The 18941-nt window shown below is 37.6% G+C and overlaps 2 long non-coding RNA genes across 2 annotated transcripts; both read right to left on the bottom strand.

The window, feature by feature from the left end:
• Positions 1–7245: 7245 nt before the first annotated feature.
• Positions 7246–9404, bottom strand: LOC121804788. Its single transcript, XR_006051214.1, has 3 exons — positions 9228–9404; positions 8374–8504; positions 7246–7867 (listed from the first exon to the last, which is right to left on the bottom strand). It is a non-coding gene; the product is annotated as an uncharacterized LOC121804788 (long non-coding RNA).
• A 6269-nt stretch (positions 9405–15673) lies between these two features.
• Positions 15674–16987, bottom strand: LOC121797421. The gene is made up of 2 exons (XR_006049842.1): positions 16061–16987; positions 15674–15964 (listed from the first exon to the last, which is right to left on the bottom strand). It is a non-coding gene; the product is annotated as an uncharacterized LOC121797421 (long non-coding RNA).
• Between the last annotated feature and the right edge of the window lie 1954 nt (positions 16988–18941).

The raw sequence follows: 18941 nt of genomic DNA, 5'->3' as shown, positions 1-18941 counted from the left end.
TTTTTAAGTTTCTTTTGTAGTTTAAACTTGTGTTATTTTGTTTGCATTTGACATGGATCGTGATCAGTTCCTTGTTTGAACATCGTATGCTTTGAATCTCGTTTTAAATAAAATTGATGTTTGTTTTCTTTCGCATTTCAGACATCGTTTGATTTCTCTCTTCCTAGTTAGTTAGATCTAGCAATTTCCCGTTGATTTCATTAAATGCATGCCTTGATATCTTTTGTATACTAGATCTGGTTATTTCACTAGTACTACAAGTTTCTAATCGGTTTAACTCAAAGAAAATGCCCGGGATTCGTCGTTGTTTAGTTTCCGTCACCCTGCATGTTAGTCAGTTTGCGTAAACATAGGATTATGCATGTTTAGTCATTTCGATTTCAGATTTAATTCCAAATCTGGATGTTAGCAAGTTTAACTCAAGCTTTTGTTCATGGAGCCTTCATTTCTCTGCATTTTTGTATTACTTGGTGAGGAAGACAATGTCACCATCTAAATCTGGGACCACTTTATGCTTTTAGCCACCTTTCACCTTTTGTCCTTTTACTTTTTCAGCTTTTTTCTGCAGATCTGGTAGTTGGTCGATCAGTGCAGTCTGATATTCTCTTTTGTTTTTGTCTATCCATTTATAGTAATTTCTCACTTTTCACATGCACCCCAACAGTACAGACCTTACATTCACGTATAAGCCATACCCTAGATGATAGTAGCTTACTCAACCCCCAAAGTGTGGTAGCAAACCAACCTTTTCAGAATGTCATCTCAATTGTATTACACATACGTCCATCTCTGTGGGCTTCGACCCTTACACCATTATACTAGCCAGTAGAAGTGGGTTGAGGTTTTGATGACAGGTTTTAGGTTTCGTGTCAACGACACAACTAGGTCTAGGTTCCCTCATGACCAGTTGAACACACGACCCCGCACAAACCTGCTCTTTCAGTAGTCTGAAACCATCTTCTCAACGTCAATAGGTCCTGCTTTCGTTCTTGTCGTACTCATCGTGTTTTCATTTCTTTCGGCCCTCCTCAAAAGCAATTTATTCTCCTTTGAAAAGCAATCCAAATACATGGATACAATGTCATATATTTTACAATGCGATTCATTCTACTTTGAAAAATAATTATACTCCATTTGAGAGTGTATATCCAGTCACAGCATATAAAAGAGCACTTTGAAAAGCATGCAAATTCCTGCAAAGAAGCGAGCAATATTTTAATTGGAACATGCAATTAGTTATAAAGGGAACATCTTTTTTTAGTACATTAACTATCCCAAATGAGCAAATTTGGTCCGTAACATTTCATAATATATTTTAAGATCCATCAACTATAAGTTAATATCAAATTTGCTCACTTGAGATAGTTGATGTACTAAAAGAGATGTTCTCTCTAATGCAAACTACGAATAAATTAAACTCCATTCGCAAATTACGTATAAATTTAAACTGCATTCACACATATAGTAATATGCAATTACATATACTTTGGAAAGCAAGATCACTACACATATAATGCAAATTCATATACAGAGAAAAACTATAATGCGATGTTTTGAAAAGCAAGCAATTACTTTGAATAGAATGCAAATTTGTATAAAGAAGCAAGCAACTTTTTAATTGTAATTCTGCAAATCAAGAATGTAGAATTAAAAAGATAGATCAGCTTTTGTTTGCCTATAGGCTTATTCGAAACTACACCTTCGACCTGGCCAGCAGGGCCCCCTACCCCACTTTCATCGACAAATCCACTGCCATGTTCAGAAGATTGATCAGCTTCCGTTTACCCACTATATTCCTCAAGTGACTAACAATGTGTTGCAAGCAATTACCTAATAAAATAATAAAGCAAGCAATTACCTAATAAAATAATAAAGCAAGCAATATCAAAGCATAAAACAACCAATCACCTAATAAAATCGAACAAAACATCATAACAGCAACAACTCCATTATTATCAAGCAATTCCGAAGGAAAACGCAAGCAATTATCAAACCACCCTATAAATAAGAGGTCACATGAAGAAAGAAGAGACTTTTTGGGGAGGTTCCAATTCCACACTTGGAGACTAGCTCTATTCCTTCTCGTTCCTCGCTCTTAGTCCAACATTCACCTGAAGACTTCGGCCATCAGCCGAAGGGGAATCGCCGCCGTTCCAGCCAGCCATCGTAGTTAGAAGATCTACTATTTCATCGCTCCGAGGAGCTAAACAATCTTTTCCGCCTTGTTTTTAAGTTTCTTTTGTAGTTTAAACTTGTGTTATTTTGTTTGCATTTGACATGGATCGTGATCAGTTCCTTGTTTGAACATCGTATGCTTTGAATCTCGTTTTAAATAAAATTGATGTTTGTTTTCTTTCGCATTTCAGACATCGTTTGATTTCTCTCTTCCTAGTTAGTTAGATCTAGCAATTTCCCGTTGATTTCATTAAATGCATGCCTTGATATCTTTTGTATACTAGATCTGGTTATTTCACTAGTACTACAAGTTTCTAATCGGTTTAACTCAAAGAAAATGCCCGGGATTCGTCGTTGTTTAGTTTCCGTCACCCTGCATGTTAGTCAGTTTGCGTAAACATAGGATTATGCATGTTTAGTCATTTCGATTTCAGATTTAATTCCAAATCTGGATGTTAGCAAGTTTAACTCAAGCTTTTGTTCATGGAGCCTTCATTTCTCTGCATTTTGTATTACTTAGTGAGGAAGACAATGTCACCATCTGATTTTGGGACCACTTTATGCTTTTAGCCACCTTTCACCTTTTGTCCTTTTACTTTTTCAGCTTTTTTCTGCAGATCTGGTAGTTGGTCGATCAGTGCAGTCTGATATTCTCTTTTGTTTTTGTCTATCCATTTATAGTAATTTCTCACTTTTCACATGCACCCCAACAGTACAGACCTTACATTCACGTATAAGCCATACCCTAGATGATAGTAGCTTACTCAACCCCCAAAGTGTGGTAGCAAACCAACCTTTTCAGAATGTCATCTCAATTGTATTACACATACGTCCATCTCTGTGGGCTTCGACCCTTACACCATTATACTAGCCAGTAGAAGTGGGTTGAGGTTTTGATGACAGGTTTTAGGTTTCGTGTCAACGACACAACTAGGTCTAGGTTCCCTCATGACCAGTTGAACACACGACCCCGCACAAACCTGCTCTTTCAGTAGTCTGAAACCATCTTCTCAACGTCAATAGGTCCTGCTTTCGTTCTTGTCGTACTCATCGTGTTTTCATTTCTTTCGGCCCTCCTCAAAAGCAATTTATTCTCCTTTGAAAAGCAATCCAAATACATGGATACAATGTCATATATTTTACAATGCGATTCATTCTACTTTGAAAAATAATTATACTCCATTTGAGAGTGTATATCCAGTCACAGCATATAAAAGAGCACTTTGAAAAGCATGCAAATTCCTGCAAAGAAGCGAGCAATATTTTAATTGGAACATGCAATTAGTTATAAAGGGAACATCTTTTTTTAGTACATTAACTATCCCAAATGAGCAAATTTGGTCCGTAACATTTCATAATATATTTTAAGATCCATCAACTATAAGTTAATATCAAATTTGCTCACTTGAGATAGTTGATGTACTAAAAGAGATGTTCTCTCTAATGCAAACTACGAATAAATTAAACTCCATTCGCAAATTACGTATAAATTTAAACTGCATTCACACATATAGTAATATGCAATTACATATACTTTGGAAAGCAAGATCACTACACATATAATGCAAATTCATATACAGAGAAAAACTATAATGCGATGTTTTGAAAAGCAAGCAATTACTTTGAATAGAATGCAAATTTGTATAAAGAAGCAAGCAACTTTTTAATTGTAATTCTGCAAATCAAGAATGTAGAATTAAAAAGATAGATCAGCTTTTGTTTGCCTATAGGCTTATTCGAAACTACACCTTCGACCTGGCCAGCAGGGCCCCCTACCCCACTTTCATCGACAAATCCACTGCCATGTTCAGAAGATTGATCAGCTTCCGTTTACCCACTATATTCCTCAAGTGACTAACAATGTGTTGCAAGCAATTACCTAATAAAATAATAAAGCAAGCAATTACCTAATAAAATAATAAAGCAAGCAATATCAAAGCATAAAACAACCAATCACCTAATAAAATCGAACAAAACATCATAACAGCAACAACTCCATTATTATCAAGCAATTCCGAAGGAAAACGCAAGCAATTATCAAACCACCCTATAAATAAGAGGTCACATGAAGAAAGAAGAGACTTTTTGGGGAGGTTCCAATTCCACACTTGGAGACTAGCTCTATTCCTTCTCGTTCCTCGCTCTTAGTCCAACATTCACCTGAAGACTTCGGCCATCAGCCGAAGGGGAATCGCCGCCGTTCCAGCCAGCCATCGTAGTTAGAAGATCTACTATTTCATCGCTCCGAGGAGCTAAACAATCTTTTCCGCCTTGTTTTTAAGTTTCTTTTGTAGTTTAAACTTGTGTTATTTTGTTTGCATTTGACATGGATCGTGATCAGTTCCTTGTTTGAACATCGTATGCTTTGAATCTCGTTTTAAATAAAATTGATGTTTGTTTTCTTTCGCATTTCAGACATCGTTTGATTTCTCTCTTCCTAGTTAGTTAGATCTAGCAATTTCCCGTTGATTTCATTAAATGCATGCCTTGATATCTTTTGTATACTAGATCTGGTTATTTCACTAGTACTACAAGTTTCTAATCGGTTTAACTCAAAGAAAATGCCCGGGATTCGTCGTTGTTTAGTTTCCGTCACCCTGCATGTTAGTCAGTTTGCGTAAACATAGGATTATGCATGTTTAGTCATTTCGATTTCAGATTTAATTCCAAATCTGGATGTTAGCAAGTTTAACTCAAGCTTTTGTTCATGGAGCCTTCATTTCTCTGCATTTTTGTATTACTTGGTGAGGAAGACAATGTCACCATCTAAATCTGGGACCACTTTATGCTTTTAGCCACCTTTCACCTTTTGTCCTTTTACTTTTTCAGCTTTTTTCTGCAGATCTGGTAGTTGGTCGATCAGTGCAGTCTGATATTCTCTTTTGTTTTTGTCTATCCATTTATAGTAATTTCTCACTTTTCACATGCACCCCAACAGTACAGACCTTACATTCACGTATAAGCCATACCCTAGATGATAGTAGCTTACTCAACCCCCAAAGTGTGGTAGCAAACCAACCTTTTCAGAATGTCATCTCAATTGTATTACACATACGTCCATCTCTGTGGGCTTCGACCCTTACACCATTATACTAGCCAGTAGAAGTGGGTTGAGGTTTTGATGACAGGTTTTAGGTTTCGTGTCAACGACACAACTAGGTCTAGGTTCCCTCATGACCAGTTGAACACACGACCCCGCACAAACCTGCTCTTTCAGTAGTCTGAAACCATCTTCTCAACGTCAATAGGTCCTGCTTTCGTTCTTGTCGTACTCATCGTGTTTTCATTTCTTTCGGCCCTCCTCAAAAGCAATTTATTCTCCTTTGAAAAGCAATCCAAATACATGGATACAATGTCATATATTTTACAATGCGATTCATTCTACTTTGAAAAATAATTATACTCCATTTGAGAGTGTATATCCAGTCACAGCATATAAAAGAGCACTTTGAAAAGCATGCAAATTCCTGCAAAGAAGCGAGCAATATTTTAATTGGAACATGCAATTAGTTATAAAGGGAACATCTTTTTTTAGTACATTAACTATCCCAAATGAGCAAATTTGGTCCGTAACATTTCATAATATATTTTAAGATCCATCAACTATAAGTTAATATCAAATTTGCTCACTTGAGATAGTTGATGTACTAAAAGAGATGTTCTCTCTAATGCAAACTACGAATAAATTAAACTCCATTCGCAAATTACGTATAAATTTAAACTGCATTCACACATATAGTAATATGCAATTACATATACTTTGGAAAGCAAGATCACTACACATATAATGCAAATTCATATACAGAGAAAAACTATAATGCGATGTTTTGAAAAGCAAGCAATTACTTTGAATAGAATGCAAATTTGTATAAAGAAGCAAGCAACTTTTTAATTGTAATTCTGCAAATCAAGAATGTAGAATTAAAAAGATAGATCAGCTTTTGTTTGCCTATAGGCTTATTCGAAACTACACCTTCGACCTGGCCAGCAGGGCCCCCTACCCCACTTTCATCGACAAATCCACTGCCATGTTCAGAAGATTGATCAGCTTCCGTTTACCCACTATATTCCTCAAGTGACTAACAATGTGTTGCAAGCAATTACCTAATAAAATAATAAAGCAAGCAATTACCTAATAAAATAATAAAGCAAGCAATATCAAAGCATAAAACAACCAATCACCTAATAAAATCGAACAAAACATCATAACAGCAACAACTCCATTATTATCAAGCAATTCCGAAGGAAAACGCAAGCAATTATCAAACCACCCTATAAATAAGAGGTCACATGAAGAAAGAAGAGACTTTTTGGGGAGGTTCCAATTCCACACTTGGAGACTAGCTCTATTCCTTCTCGTTCCTCGCTCTTAGTCCAACATTCACCTGAAGACTTCGGCCATCAGCCGAAGGGGAATCGCCGCCGTTCCAGCCAGCCATCGTAGTTAGAAGATCTACTATTTCATCGCTCCGAGGAGCTAAACAATCTTTTCCGCCTTGTTTTTAAGTTTCTTTTGTAGTTTAAACTTGTGTTATTTTGTTTGCATTTGACATGGATCGTGATCAGTTCCTTGTTTGAACATCGTATGCTTTGAATCTCGTTTTAAATAAAATTGATGTTTGTTTTCTTTCGCATTTCAGACATCGTTTGATTTCTCTCTTCCTAGTTAGTTAGATCTAGCAATTTCCCGTTGATTTCATTAAATGCATGCCTTGATATCTTTTGTATACTAGATCTGGTTATTTCACTAGTACTACAAGTTTCTAATCGGTTTAACTCAAAGAAAATGCCCGGGATTCGTCGTTGTTTAGTTTCCGTCACCCTGCATGTTAGTCAGTTTGCGTAAACATAGGATTATGCATGTTTAGTCATTTCGATTTCAGATTTAATTCCAAATCTGGATGTTAGCAAGTTTAACTCAAGCTTTTGTTCATGGAGCCTTCATTTCTCTGCATTTTTGTATTACTTGGTGAGGAAGACAATGTCACCATCTAAATCTGGGACCACTTTATGCTTTTAGCCACCTTTCACCTTTTGTCCTTTTACTTTTTCAGCTTTTTTCTGCAGATCTGGTAGTTGGTCGATCAGTGCAGTCAGATATTCTCTTTTGTTTTTGTCTATCCATTTATAGTAATTTCTCACTTTTCACATGCACCCCAACAGTACAGACCTTACATTCACGTATAAGCCATACCCTAGATGATAGTAGCTTACTCAACCCCCAAAGTGTGGTAGCAAACCAACCTTTTCAGAATGTCATCTCAATTGTATTACACATACGTCCATCTCTGTGGGCTTCGACCCTTACACCATTATACTAGCCAGTAGAAGTGGGTTGAGGTTTTGATGACAGGTTTTAGGTTTCGTGTCAACGACACAACTAGGTCTAGGTTCCCTCATGACCAGTTGAACACACGACCCCGCACAAACCTGCTCTTTCAGTAGTCTGAAACCATCTTCTCAACGTCAATAGGTCCTGCTTTCGTTCTTGTCGTACTCATCGTGTTTTCATTTCTTTCGGCCCTCCTCAAAAGCAATTTATTCTCCTTTGAAAAGCAATCCAAATACATGGATACAATGTCATATATTTTACAATGCGATTCATTCTACTTTGAAAAATAATTATACTCCATTTGAGAGTGTATATCCAGTCACAGCATATAAAAGAGCACTTTGAAAAGCATGCAAATTCCTGCAAAGAAGCGAGCAATATTTTAATTGGAACATGCAATTAGTTATAAAGGGAACATCTTTTTTTAGTACATCAACTATCCCAAATGAGCAAATTTGGTCCGTAACATTTCATAATATATTTTAAGATCCATCAACTATAAGTTAATATCAAATTTGCTCACTTGAGATAGTTGATGTACTAAAAGAGATGTTCTCTCTAATGCAAACTACGAATAAATTAAACTCCATTCGCAAATTACGTATAAATTTAAACTGCATTCACACATATAGTAATATGCAATTACATATACTTTGGAAAGCAAGATCACTACACATATAATGCAAATTCATATACAGAGAAAAACTATAATGCGATGTTTTGAAAAGCAAGCAATTACTTTGAATAGAATGCAAATTTGTATAAAGAAGCAAGCAACTTTTTAATTGTAATTCTGCAAATCAAGAATGTAGAATTAAAAAGATAGATCAGCTTTTGTTTGCCTATAGGCTTATTCGAAACTACACCTTCGACCTGGCCAGCAGGGCCCCCTACCCCACTTTCATCGACAAATCCACTGCCATGTTCAGAAGATTGATCAGCTTCCGTTTACCCACTATATTCCTCAAGTGACTAACAATGTGTTGCAAGCAATTACCTAATAAAATAATAAAGCAAGCAATTACCTAATAAAATAATAAAGCAAGCAATATCAAAGCATAAAACAACCAATCACCTAATAAAATCGAACAAAACATCATAACAGCAACAACTCCATTATTATCAAGCAATTCCGAAGGAAAACGCAAGCAATTATCAAACCACGCGTCAAGCAATTCAATATAATATACTCCCTCCATCCAATAGAAATATGTCATATTTCCTTTTATGTATGTCCCATACAAAAAGTCCATATTCTTCATGGCAACCATTTTCTTCTTCTCTCTTATTTTATCATCTTTGAGCCCCACCATCCACTACATAATTCCAACTACTTTTTCTCATTCCATGTTACTTAACTAATTACAAATTAAAATCAGTGTCAATCCCAAATGGCCTAAATCTATGGGAAGGGGGAGTATTGTGTAAGCGCGAGTCATGCAAGCACTAATTATAGTCAAACACTTAATCAAACAGGATTCAAGCAATCAGTGACTTTCCCAACACTTCCTTCAAATTTAGCAGTATTAGCGATTAAAAAAAGTAGCATAGATCAAGAATCGAGAACATAATCACGAGAAAAACAACAATTAAAATAGCATACGTAATTTGAACCCCAACCAACCCCGAGAGTGATTCGACATGAACAACAACAGAATCCGTAGTTTGAACCTCGACCAAAAATGAAAGCAAAGTCAAAACGAAAATCAGGCTAGCGTACCTATTTCTAAACTCGAAATACACCGCGGAAATCCAATTTCAATTCGTTATTTATGGAGTGGAGATCTTATTTGCTTCTTCTCCAACCAAAATGTGAGAAAGATAGGGGCGGTTTGAGAAGAGAGAGAGTAATGGAAGAGTGAGGAAGAGTGTCACAGTTTTTGTTTCTGAAATTGATTCGGCCAACATACTGTGCCTAAATTGGGGATGTTCCAAATCTGTTGCAGTTTCAATAAAATGTGATTGGCAAAATTACCCATGCCAAGCAATATCTCCACTACATTAACCGGCAATCCGTGCTGTATTTAAGAATTCAATCATATGCGTCCATATAAGAGATGTAAAGGTTAGGATTAGAGGTATGGTGTCACTTTAAAATGGTTTTTGTGTACATATGTTGAAATATTTATATAATTATGTTGAAATTGTTAATACGTTATGTTGATATCAGTAAACCAAAAAATTATCAATATTATGACATACTGACGATTTTATCCTTTTATTGATATTTTATCTACTCTCTCCGTCCCATAATAGGTGTCAAATTTAGTGTGGCACAGGTTTTAAGAAATGTAAAGAATAGTGAGTTGGACAAGTTATTGGAATATGAGGTCCACTTTTTTTATATTGATTTTATAATAAAATGTGAGTCAAGTGAGTTAGTGGAATGTGAGACCTACTTACCATTTATGGTAAAAGTGAAATGTGACTTATTATGGGACGGACCGAAATAGAAAAATGTGACTATTATTGTGGGACGGAGGAAGTACAATTTATTGAAATTGTTGAGATTAAATCTCATAAACTTATTTTAAGATATAATGGGGTAAGATTGATTTTAAATTGTGGATTGGAGTACTACATGTATTTCAAAATGACCCTATATATATATTCTATTAATTTAAACCCTAAAAGAATACCCTAACACTACATGATATTCTTTTGGTTTAATGTTTTTCGGTTTTTTTGAAATGATACGATCATGGGAGGCGTGCACCAAACGTTTCAGCCGCAGTGGGATTCCAAGGGCAATCTACCTATTGAAATTACGTCCAAACAATATTCAAAGGCTAACATTGTGTTCTTCGTCGAAAGAGCTTCGCGTGGGTATCTTGCATGCCTCAATCGGAGTCCGGATGAGGAAGTTATGATCGTTTTAAGAAAGCAGCGCAATGCAGAACAAAACGCGCGGTCGGGCGATATTCTTCATGCAAAACGCCTGGTCGGGCGTTTTTGTCGAAAGATCAGTTTTTGTTCAGAAACTTCACGCGGCCGGGCGAAATGAGCCTATGGGAAACGCCCGGTCGGGCGTTTTGTCCGGGATGTGACTTTTTGACCAAGTTTTGTTTTATTTTCACTCCTAGTATAAATAGACATGTTAGGGTTTTTCTATGCAGACTTTAAACATTATTGAAGAACAAAGACTCCATTGTGAGCATCCATCTTCATCATTGAAAATTTATCCAAAATCCCTTGTGGTTGCATTTAATCTATTGTCGGGCTTAGATTATTTGTTAAGGTATGCTTGCTATTTCTTGTGTTGCTAGTTGGTGGAGCCATTAGGTTTTTGTTTGTGAAAGTAGCCATTAGGTTTTCTTTCTTGAGCTTGAATCTAAATCATAACACTTACCATCCATCTTCTTCTTCTTTTCCATCTTTCTATTGGCATATTTCTTGTTTGGGTTATTGGATATTATTGCAAGAACAAATCCGGGCAACATATGTTTCTTGAATCCTTAAGATTAACATTATTTGGTATGAAGAGCCATTGGTTCTTGTTCTTGTAAGTTTGAAAAAAAAACAAAAAAAAAAGAAATTGTCAAAAAAAAGAGTCATACTTCAAAATATATCCATGGGCTTTAGCTAAATTGTTATATGTGTCATTGGGTATGTCAATGTGATTTTTTCAAAGTTGTAGACCAAAATTGCATCAATTGTTGGGTCTATTATTGTTGGGTGAAATTGTGCACACAAAGTGTTTGTTGATTTGTCCCATTGGCCTAGCACCTTACTTTCTCTTATCTTTTGGCTTCTAGAACTAGTGATTACTTGCCTAGTTGCATATTTGTTTGTGAATTGTGCTACCCTTGTGGATTATCATCGTTGAGAGCAAGTGAGGGAGAGTATCCTAGCCACCAAAATTTCTAAGCCTTTCGAGCGACATTGGGTGTGAGTTTTAGGGAAAAGGGGTACAAAATATGGGAAGTGAGCTCCTCACTAAATTCTCCATTCTCGGGTGTGTGTTGTTTGTGTTACTAACAAAAAGGGACTTGTCCCTAGTCTTGTGCAATTTGTTTTGTAGGTACTTCAAATGGTGAACTCTAGGCATAACTCGCCTATAAGGGAAGTGGCATCACCATCATCCGATGTTACTATCGAAGAGATGTTCTCCTCAATCATAAAGGAGATACACGAGGTGCGGGGCAATGTGAATGCTATGCAAGGAGGATTTGCGGCATTTCATGAGGATATAAGCCTTCTTAGAGATAGAGTTAGGCATAACCATTCCATAGCACCTAGTGACCGAGAGAAACATGGTAGGAGTAGCTACAAGTCAAGGTACCATGATGATGGACTTGTTAGAGGGATTAGAAGAGAACGATTCTCAAGGCTTTATGAAGAGCCTCCTCGTAGAAGCGAAAAATGAGAGTTTTGTAGAATTTCGGGGCTTGAGAGGGAAATTGTAAGAGAAGTTGCATGTAGTGTACGGATTGATCCTTTTGATCGACGTGATGGTGGGGACATAAACCAAACATTCACCTCATTAAGTTGTAAGGGTGCATCCTCTTCTTTCCATACCCCGAAGGTGTCTCATGGGTTGTGTCCGGATGCCGCATCTTCATCGATTTTAATCCAAAGTGATAGAAGAAAGAACCGAGAGAGAGAAAAAAGGCTTGAGAGTGAAAGTGAGCTAAAAAGCCAAGAGAGTGTGAAAAAAGACTTGAGTGTGAGATGAAAAAGTCAAGAGAGAGTGGAGGGAGTGAGAGAAAAGATAAACACCAAATGAGAGAAAAACCACAAGCACAAGTGAGTGAAGGGTGTTTGTTAGATTCTATGGTCAACCTTGGCTGGGCACTAGATAATCCTTTACCCTTTACCCTTGGTGTGGAATATAAGCCTTTTACCCACTAACACTTCTTGTATGTCTTTTCGTGTTGATGAATTTGTAGGAAGCAAAAGTGAAGACACGGGAGTGGAGCATCATGTTGCACTTGGCTTGGAGACTACGCTACCGGTGATGGATCAAGAAGAACAAGGGCAAGTTGAGGAACTCTTTGCCCAAGGTTCAAGTGCACTAACCTTGTCTTCTTTTGATGCCCCTTTGAATGTGGTTGGATTAGAGAAGCTTATTTGTATTGATCGATTTGTCATTGTTGATGTGTGTGATATGTGGCATCAAGAGCTTAAGTTGTTAAATCATAAATCCATCTTTGCTTCGTATGTTGATCATTTCTTAATAAATCCAAGTATTGATAGACATGAGATTTTTCTCGTGGATTCTATATTGAATGTTGGAATGACTTCCTTTCATTCTAAGATAACTAAGCTTTCGTTTGTTGGTGATTTTGTGCTTCATGAGTATGTGGATGGGAATAGTAGGACCAAGAGGAGTGAAATTATTGATGAATTTAGAACTTGGTGTTTGCCATATTTTCATTGCAAAATGGTTAAACCCTTCAATGGGATTGGACTGTTTTATGGCCGTTTTGTGAAGGATTTTGCCACTCACATGTCACATGTGGGTTGTGTTGTGATTAATGGCATAACAATGTATTGTTCTCATATTTGTGCTCATATTTTGAAATTGTTGGGGCAATTGAGTGAAATTCCTTTTGATAAAATTGGTTTGTTGATTGATATATCTTCTTGCAAACTTGATGTGAATTGTGATGAACCTACTCTATGTGTTGCACATAAGTTTGTCAATTTGTGGAATAGCAATTACTTGGGCAAGAATGAGGTGTTAATGGTTGTTGATGGTCTTCCCTTGTATGATCTTAAGATTAGAGCTTTAATGCTTAGGCTTTTCTTGGTGATATTCAACTATGCATACTATGAGGACGCTTTCTTGTGTACCTCTAGCCCTAATGAGAATGTCAAATCTATTGAGAAGATGTTGAAGTTTGCTAGGTATAGGTTGTGTGCTAAAATGTCACATATTTTTTTTGTTATTGAAATCTTGCATTTCAAGTTGGAACAAGTAGGGATGGACACTCATGTTCTTGAGCAATTTGTTAACCATGTGCTCACTTGTGAAGTGAATGTTAACCATGCTACGCGGGTTGGTTCTAATTGCAATATTCATGATCTTTTTGGAGGTTGTTGTGGTCTTCATCCCTTTTATCCCTTTTATTGTCCTATGATACTTGATATGTTCGTGTTTACTCTTGTAGGTACGCGCGTACTGGATTTGAGGACAAATCTTTTCCAAGGAGAGGAGGATGATATGACCACGCATGCCAGGAATCAAGTGTCACTCCGACGACGTGAGCCATGGATTGATTGGGGTCCAAGGATAAGACCGAAGACACTTCAAGGATCCTACAATTCTCGATGGCCTCCCGAGGATGATAGGAAAGGAGAACGCTCGGATTTGAGGACAAATCCTTTCCAAGAAGGAGAGGATGATACGATCATGGGAGGCGTGCACCAAACGTTTCAGCTGAAGCGGGATTCCAAGGGCAATCTACCTATTGAAATTACGTCCAAACAATCTTCAAAGGCCAACATTGTGTTCTTCGTCGAAATAGCTTCGCGTGGGTATCTTGCATGCCTCAATCGGAGCTCGCATGAGGAAGTTATGATCGTTTTAAGAAAACCGCGCAATGCAGAACAAAACGCGCGGTCGGGCGATATTCCTCATGCAAAACGCCCAGTCGGGCGTTTTTGTGGACAGTTTATGTCCAGAAACTTCACGCGGCCGGGCGAAATGAGCCTAGGGAAACGCCCGATCGGGCGTTTTGTCCGGAATGTGACTTTTTGACCAAGTTTTGTTTTATTTTGCTCCTTTTCAATCCAAGTATAAATAGACATGTTAGGGTTTTTCTATGTAGACTTTGAACATTATTGAAGAACAAAGACTCCATCGTGAGCACCCATCTTCATCATTGAAGATTTATCCAAAATCCCTTGTGGTTGCATTTAATCTATTACCGGACTTAGATTATTTGTTAAGGCATGCTTGCTAGTTCTTGTGTTGCTAGTTGGTGGAGCCATTAGATTTTTGTTTGTGAAAGTAGCCATTGGGTTTTCTTTCTTGAGCTTGAATCTAAATCATAACACTTACCATATTCTTCTTCTTTTCCATCTTTCTATTGTCATATTTATTGTTTAGGTTATTGGATATTATTGCAAGAACAAATCCGGGCAACATATGTTTCTTGAATCCTTAAGATTCACATTATGAAATCTCATATAATTTCAATTTTTTCGGTTTAGTTCGTTTTCAGTTTTTCGATTTCGGTTCGATTTGGTAAAACCCTAAAAGAAACCATAACACTACATGATTTCCAATTTTTTGGTTAATGTTTTTCGATTTTTTTGAAATCTCATATAACTTCAATTTTTTCGGTTTAGTTCGGTTTTCGGTTTTTCAATTTCGGTTCGATTTGGGCAAAAACCCTAACCGAAACACGAATGCGCACCCCTACTAAAAAATAAATAAAATTGCCAAAATAGTGCAAAACGCCCAACTGGGCGTTTATCGCCCAGCCCGCGCGATCTCTCTAGAGTCACCCACTGTTCAGTGTACGACTTTTGTAAAACATCCATAGCTCTCTCCACCGAATTCCGGTTGATTGATACGCTCAGATTTAAGTCCATTATTTGGTCTGTTTTGAGTGTCAAAGTTGTCTAAAAAGATACCAGAAAGTCGATGATGGAAATCTGGAGTATTCGAGCCGGCCATCGACCGTTGACCCAGTAGCGGTCCGCTTCGGAAAAATAGAGCTAAAAAGAAGAACACGTCCAGCAACTATGGTGATATGCAACGACCGTTAAACAGTGTGCAGCCGCCCGATGCAAAAACGAAGCGCACAAATTTTCCCTACTTTCGCCCCAAGATTTACCATATTGTGCTGAATATTTGTCATATTATGAGAAACGAATTTGAAGGCTAAAGATATTTGTAACACCCACTCCTTTAATTGCTTTAATTTCAAATGTCCGTTGGACCGTAGACTGCTTGTTGCTTTCTAGTCACGTTTATCCGCAGGAAATGTTGCTATTTTTGTTGTAGACTTCCCTAAATCTCCCTCCGTCCCGCACTACTCGCACGTTTCATTTTCAGCACGGAGATTAAGGAATGAGTGTATAGCAAAGTCAAATATTACGGCTGTAGGTGAAAATTTTTACTAAAAATGGAAATAGTGCAAATAACTTGGAACGCCCAGAAAGGAAATAAGTGCAAGTAGTCCGGGGCGGAGGGAGTATTAAACTGCTAATGAATGAATACGAAGTTATTGACTTTAATAACACATAAAAGATATGAGGTCCCTGTCTTGATATAGAATCCATATACATATCGGAGCTAAGATTTAACACTTCAAAAACATATACAATTGAACATGAACAACTAGAACTAAGTATGTTGTTCAAGTCACTATACATATGATCCACGAAATACAAAATACATATGACGGGCCTTTTGTTCATGAGCCCAAGAGCCTTTTCGGCCCAATGTCTCGGGCAGCCCGTTGAGCAGATGCAGCCAACCCATCGGCATTTTTCTTTCAAGACCTGCAATGTGAATACAATACAAATTAATACACCAAGTCCTAAGTTTTGCCAAGTAAAGGGGTGAGACAACACTACTTTCTCAACAAAGACCTATACCTTGCCAAAGAGAGCAAGTCAAATCCTACAACCTCCATTTCTCATAGCAGCACCTGCATTATGCCTATGCACCTGCCACAACAAACAATTCCATTTATTAACTAAGTACTAGGCACCACCATTTCAAATCTTAACAACATTATAGAATAATGGAAGAACAATTAAAACACTAGCACACCCCTGCCTTGTTCGGATACCATGCTTAGGATAGGAAAACTTAGAGCTTTAACACATAATGAACCAAGAGAAACAACAGGCTGCTGCCCTTTCACCCAAACTCAGTAGCCATACAACTTAAAATCCTAAATTCCTTAATCAAGTACAATGTTAAACACCAAATCAAAGAAACCTATACATGCTCTTTCGATTTTAGCCAAGATCTCCAACATCACAAAGCCCCGAAATGCTCAAAACTGGAAATCTATACTAATATGTAAACTAAGAACTTAACTACGAGACTTAGCTTCGAGAAGAGGGGGCGTCCGGATGAATCCCAGGCTGCAGCGGTGCAGTTAGACGACGGCTGCTGACTTCAGTCACCGGAGGACGAAGTCCGGCGCCGTGTCTCACCCCAGAGTCAGCATCGACGGCGACTCTGCGAAGACGCTGGTGAAGCGGCTCGTCGCCCGTCCATAGCTGGCGATAGTGGTGGCTGCCCAGTGCTGCAGCCGAGAGGAAGGGAGAGATCTCGATGAAGGCGGTAAGGACGGTGATGTGGTGGAGACGGCGAGACATCGAGGAGGAAACCACGATGCCGACGGCAGAGCGCCGGCAATTGGGTGTCGAGACGGCAACGGTGCTACATGGCGGCGTAGCAGCCGAAGGATTGAGAGAGGCAGAAGGAGTTAGGGCTGTTCTTTTCAATTTGGGGAAAATTTGGAAGTGAGAAAGAGGAGACCGATGGGGGGTGGGATGAAGAAAGTAATAGTTGGCCTTTTCCTTTAATTTTTTGCTTTTGGGCCTCTTTAAATGAAAGTGTGGGCTAAAGAAATTATTGGAAAATTTGGGCTGCTTGTTTCATTTGGGCCAAGGGAAATAAAGGGAAGAAGAAGAGGGCTAGTAATAAAGGTTTATTTAGAAGCTTGGGCCTAAAAGTGTTAAAGAAAAATATGGACAAATTTACCTTTTTAAGTTGGGCTAAGTGAATAAGTTAAATGAACTAGTCGCTAATTATGGACTCTCTTAAGTTGCTCGATCGAATAATTAATGATAAGTAATGATTCGCTAACTATTTCCGCGAGGATGAATAAACCTCGGATTTAGTTTAGTGCTTGAAATTTTTTTGCATAGAAGGTAATGCTCTCTTTGTTAAACGAATAATTTTGTAAGCCTCCACATAAATTAAATCTTCCGAATTAATTAATGCTCAAGGACTTTTCTATGAAATAAGAAAAAGAATAAAATAATCATGCACTTAGGATGCATTCACATTAAGTCTTTTCGACTTCTTAAAGCCTAAGTTAAGTATACTTTATTTTCTAAAGGGACGTCTTCGCACGTTGAGTAAGACCAAGTCAAGGAACTTTCGGTTAAGGAATTACTTTTTGAGGTGGGCATTCCTTTTAAAACGTGACTTTTAGTATGATTTTTGTGAAAATTGCTATACATGTTTTGTCATGCCATGTTTTGTTTTATGAATACCTATCTGCTTGGCTATGCCAATTATGTTTAATCGAATTCGGGTCCCAGTAGGGCCGCAAACCCTACTTGGACTAGTGTACACATATGTGGATCGTGAGCTAGCTTTCGAGTTGTCCGGTCCAGTGACCGTTGTGGAATGTGGCCACATTCCCGGTTCACATACGTTTCAGATATGGTATCTATATTATGTGATTGCGCAATCAATTTTATGAATTAAAGGAAATTTTAGTGACTCGGGCCTTTTAAGTAAAACCTCGTGCTCGCTCAACTGTGGCTGACAAAACTTTACGAACTTATGATTTTTGGCAATGTGCCCACTGAGTATATCAAGTACTCAGCCCTGCATGTTCCTTTTTCTAACGTGCAGGTTGAACGTGAACGATGGGGAAGGTGTTGAGATATGGCAATAATAAGTAGCACTAGGTAGCCCAAAGAAGTGTGTCTTCACACATATTTCTTTGTCTTGGTCTCTTCCGCTGCATTAGAAATTTTGTACTAGGAGTTCATAAACCTAGTTAACGTACTCTGATTTTTGTTTTGCCATGTATCACTTTCGCTTTTCGAAACTAATGTTCGAATTTGACTTACCTTTTATGCTTACCTCTTTATATATTCAAGTTTATTTAGTCACAATATAGTCACACTCACTATCACTAGTAAGATGTGGTCGTGACAGAGTGGTACCAGAGCAATGTTCTTTCCGCTCTGGACCCAAGAACCTTCTTTCAAGCCTTACTCTAGAATGGTAGCACTAGACTAAAATATGACTAAAATTTTAAACATAAAGAGCTCAACACCCTGACTCATCACGTTCAACCGTAACAATGAGGTAAGAAGAAGTTCTTACGAGAAAATGATCAATTATTTATGAAAGGACTTGATTAATGGAAAAATGATCTTGTAATGAAAATATTTTAAAACTAATTTAATGTTTTCAAGGAAAAGAATGCAAACTTCATTTCTCCCTACGGCCTGGGAAGTTTCAAGTGTAATATGTTAAGCATAAGGAGGTCGTTGAGACAAATGCTAAAGTATTATGAATTGTGCAGGATCGATTATGTGGAGTATGATGATAGATTAAGGAAGTTTTTATAAAGTTACGGAATAATTAATGCATGCGAACATAGAATGCCTAAGAAGTATGTTAGGCCGAACGCTCTTGAACAGTATTGTAAGTTGATGACTTCCTTATCGCTTTTCTAAGCAATAAAATGAACGAGTATATGCTGAAGGGGCTGGC

Source organism: Salvia splendens, chromosome 1, assembly GCF_004379255.2.
Source record: "Salvia splendens isolate huo1 chromosome 1, SspV2, whole genome shotgun sequence".
NCBI classification, from domain to species: Eukaryota; Viridiplantae; Streptophyta; class Magnoliopsida; order Lamiales; family Lamiaceae; genus Salvia; species Salvia splendens.
This window is presented reverse-complemented; position numbering and strand designations above follow the sequence as displayed.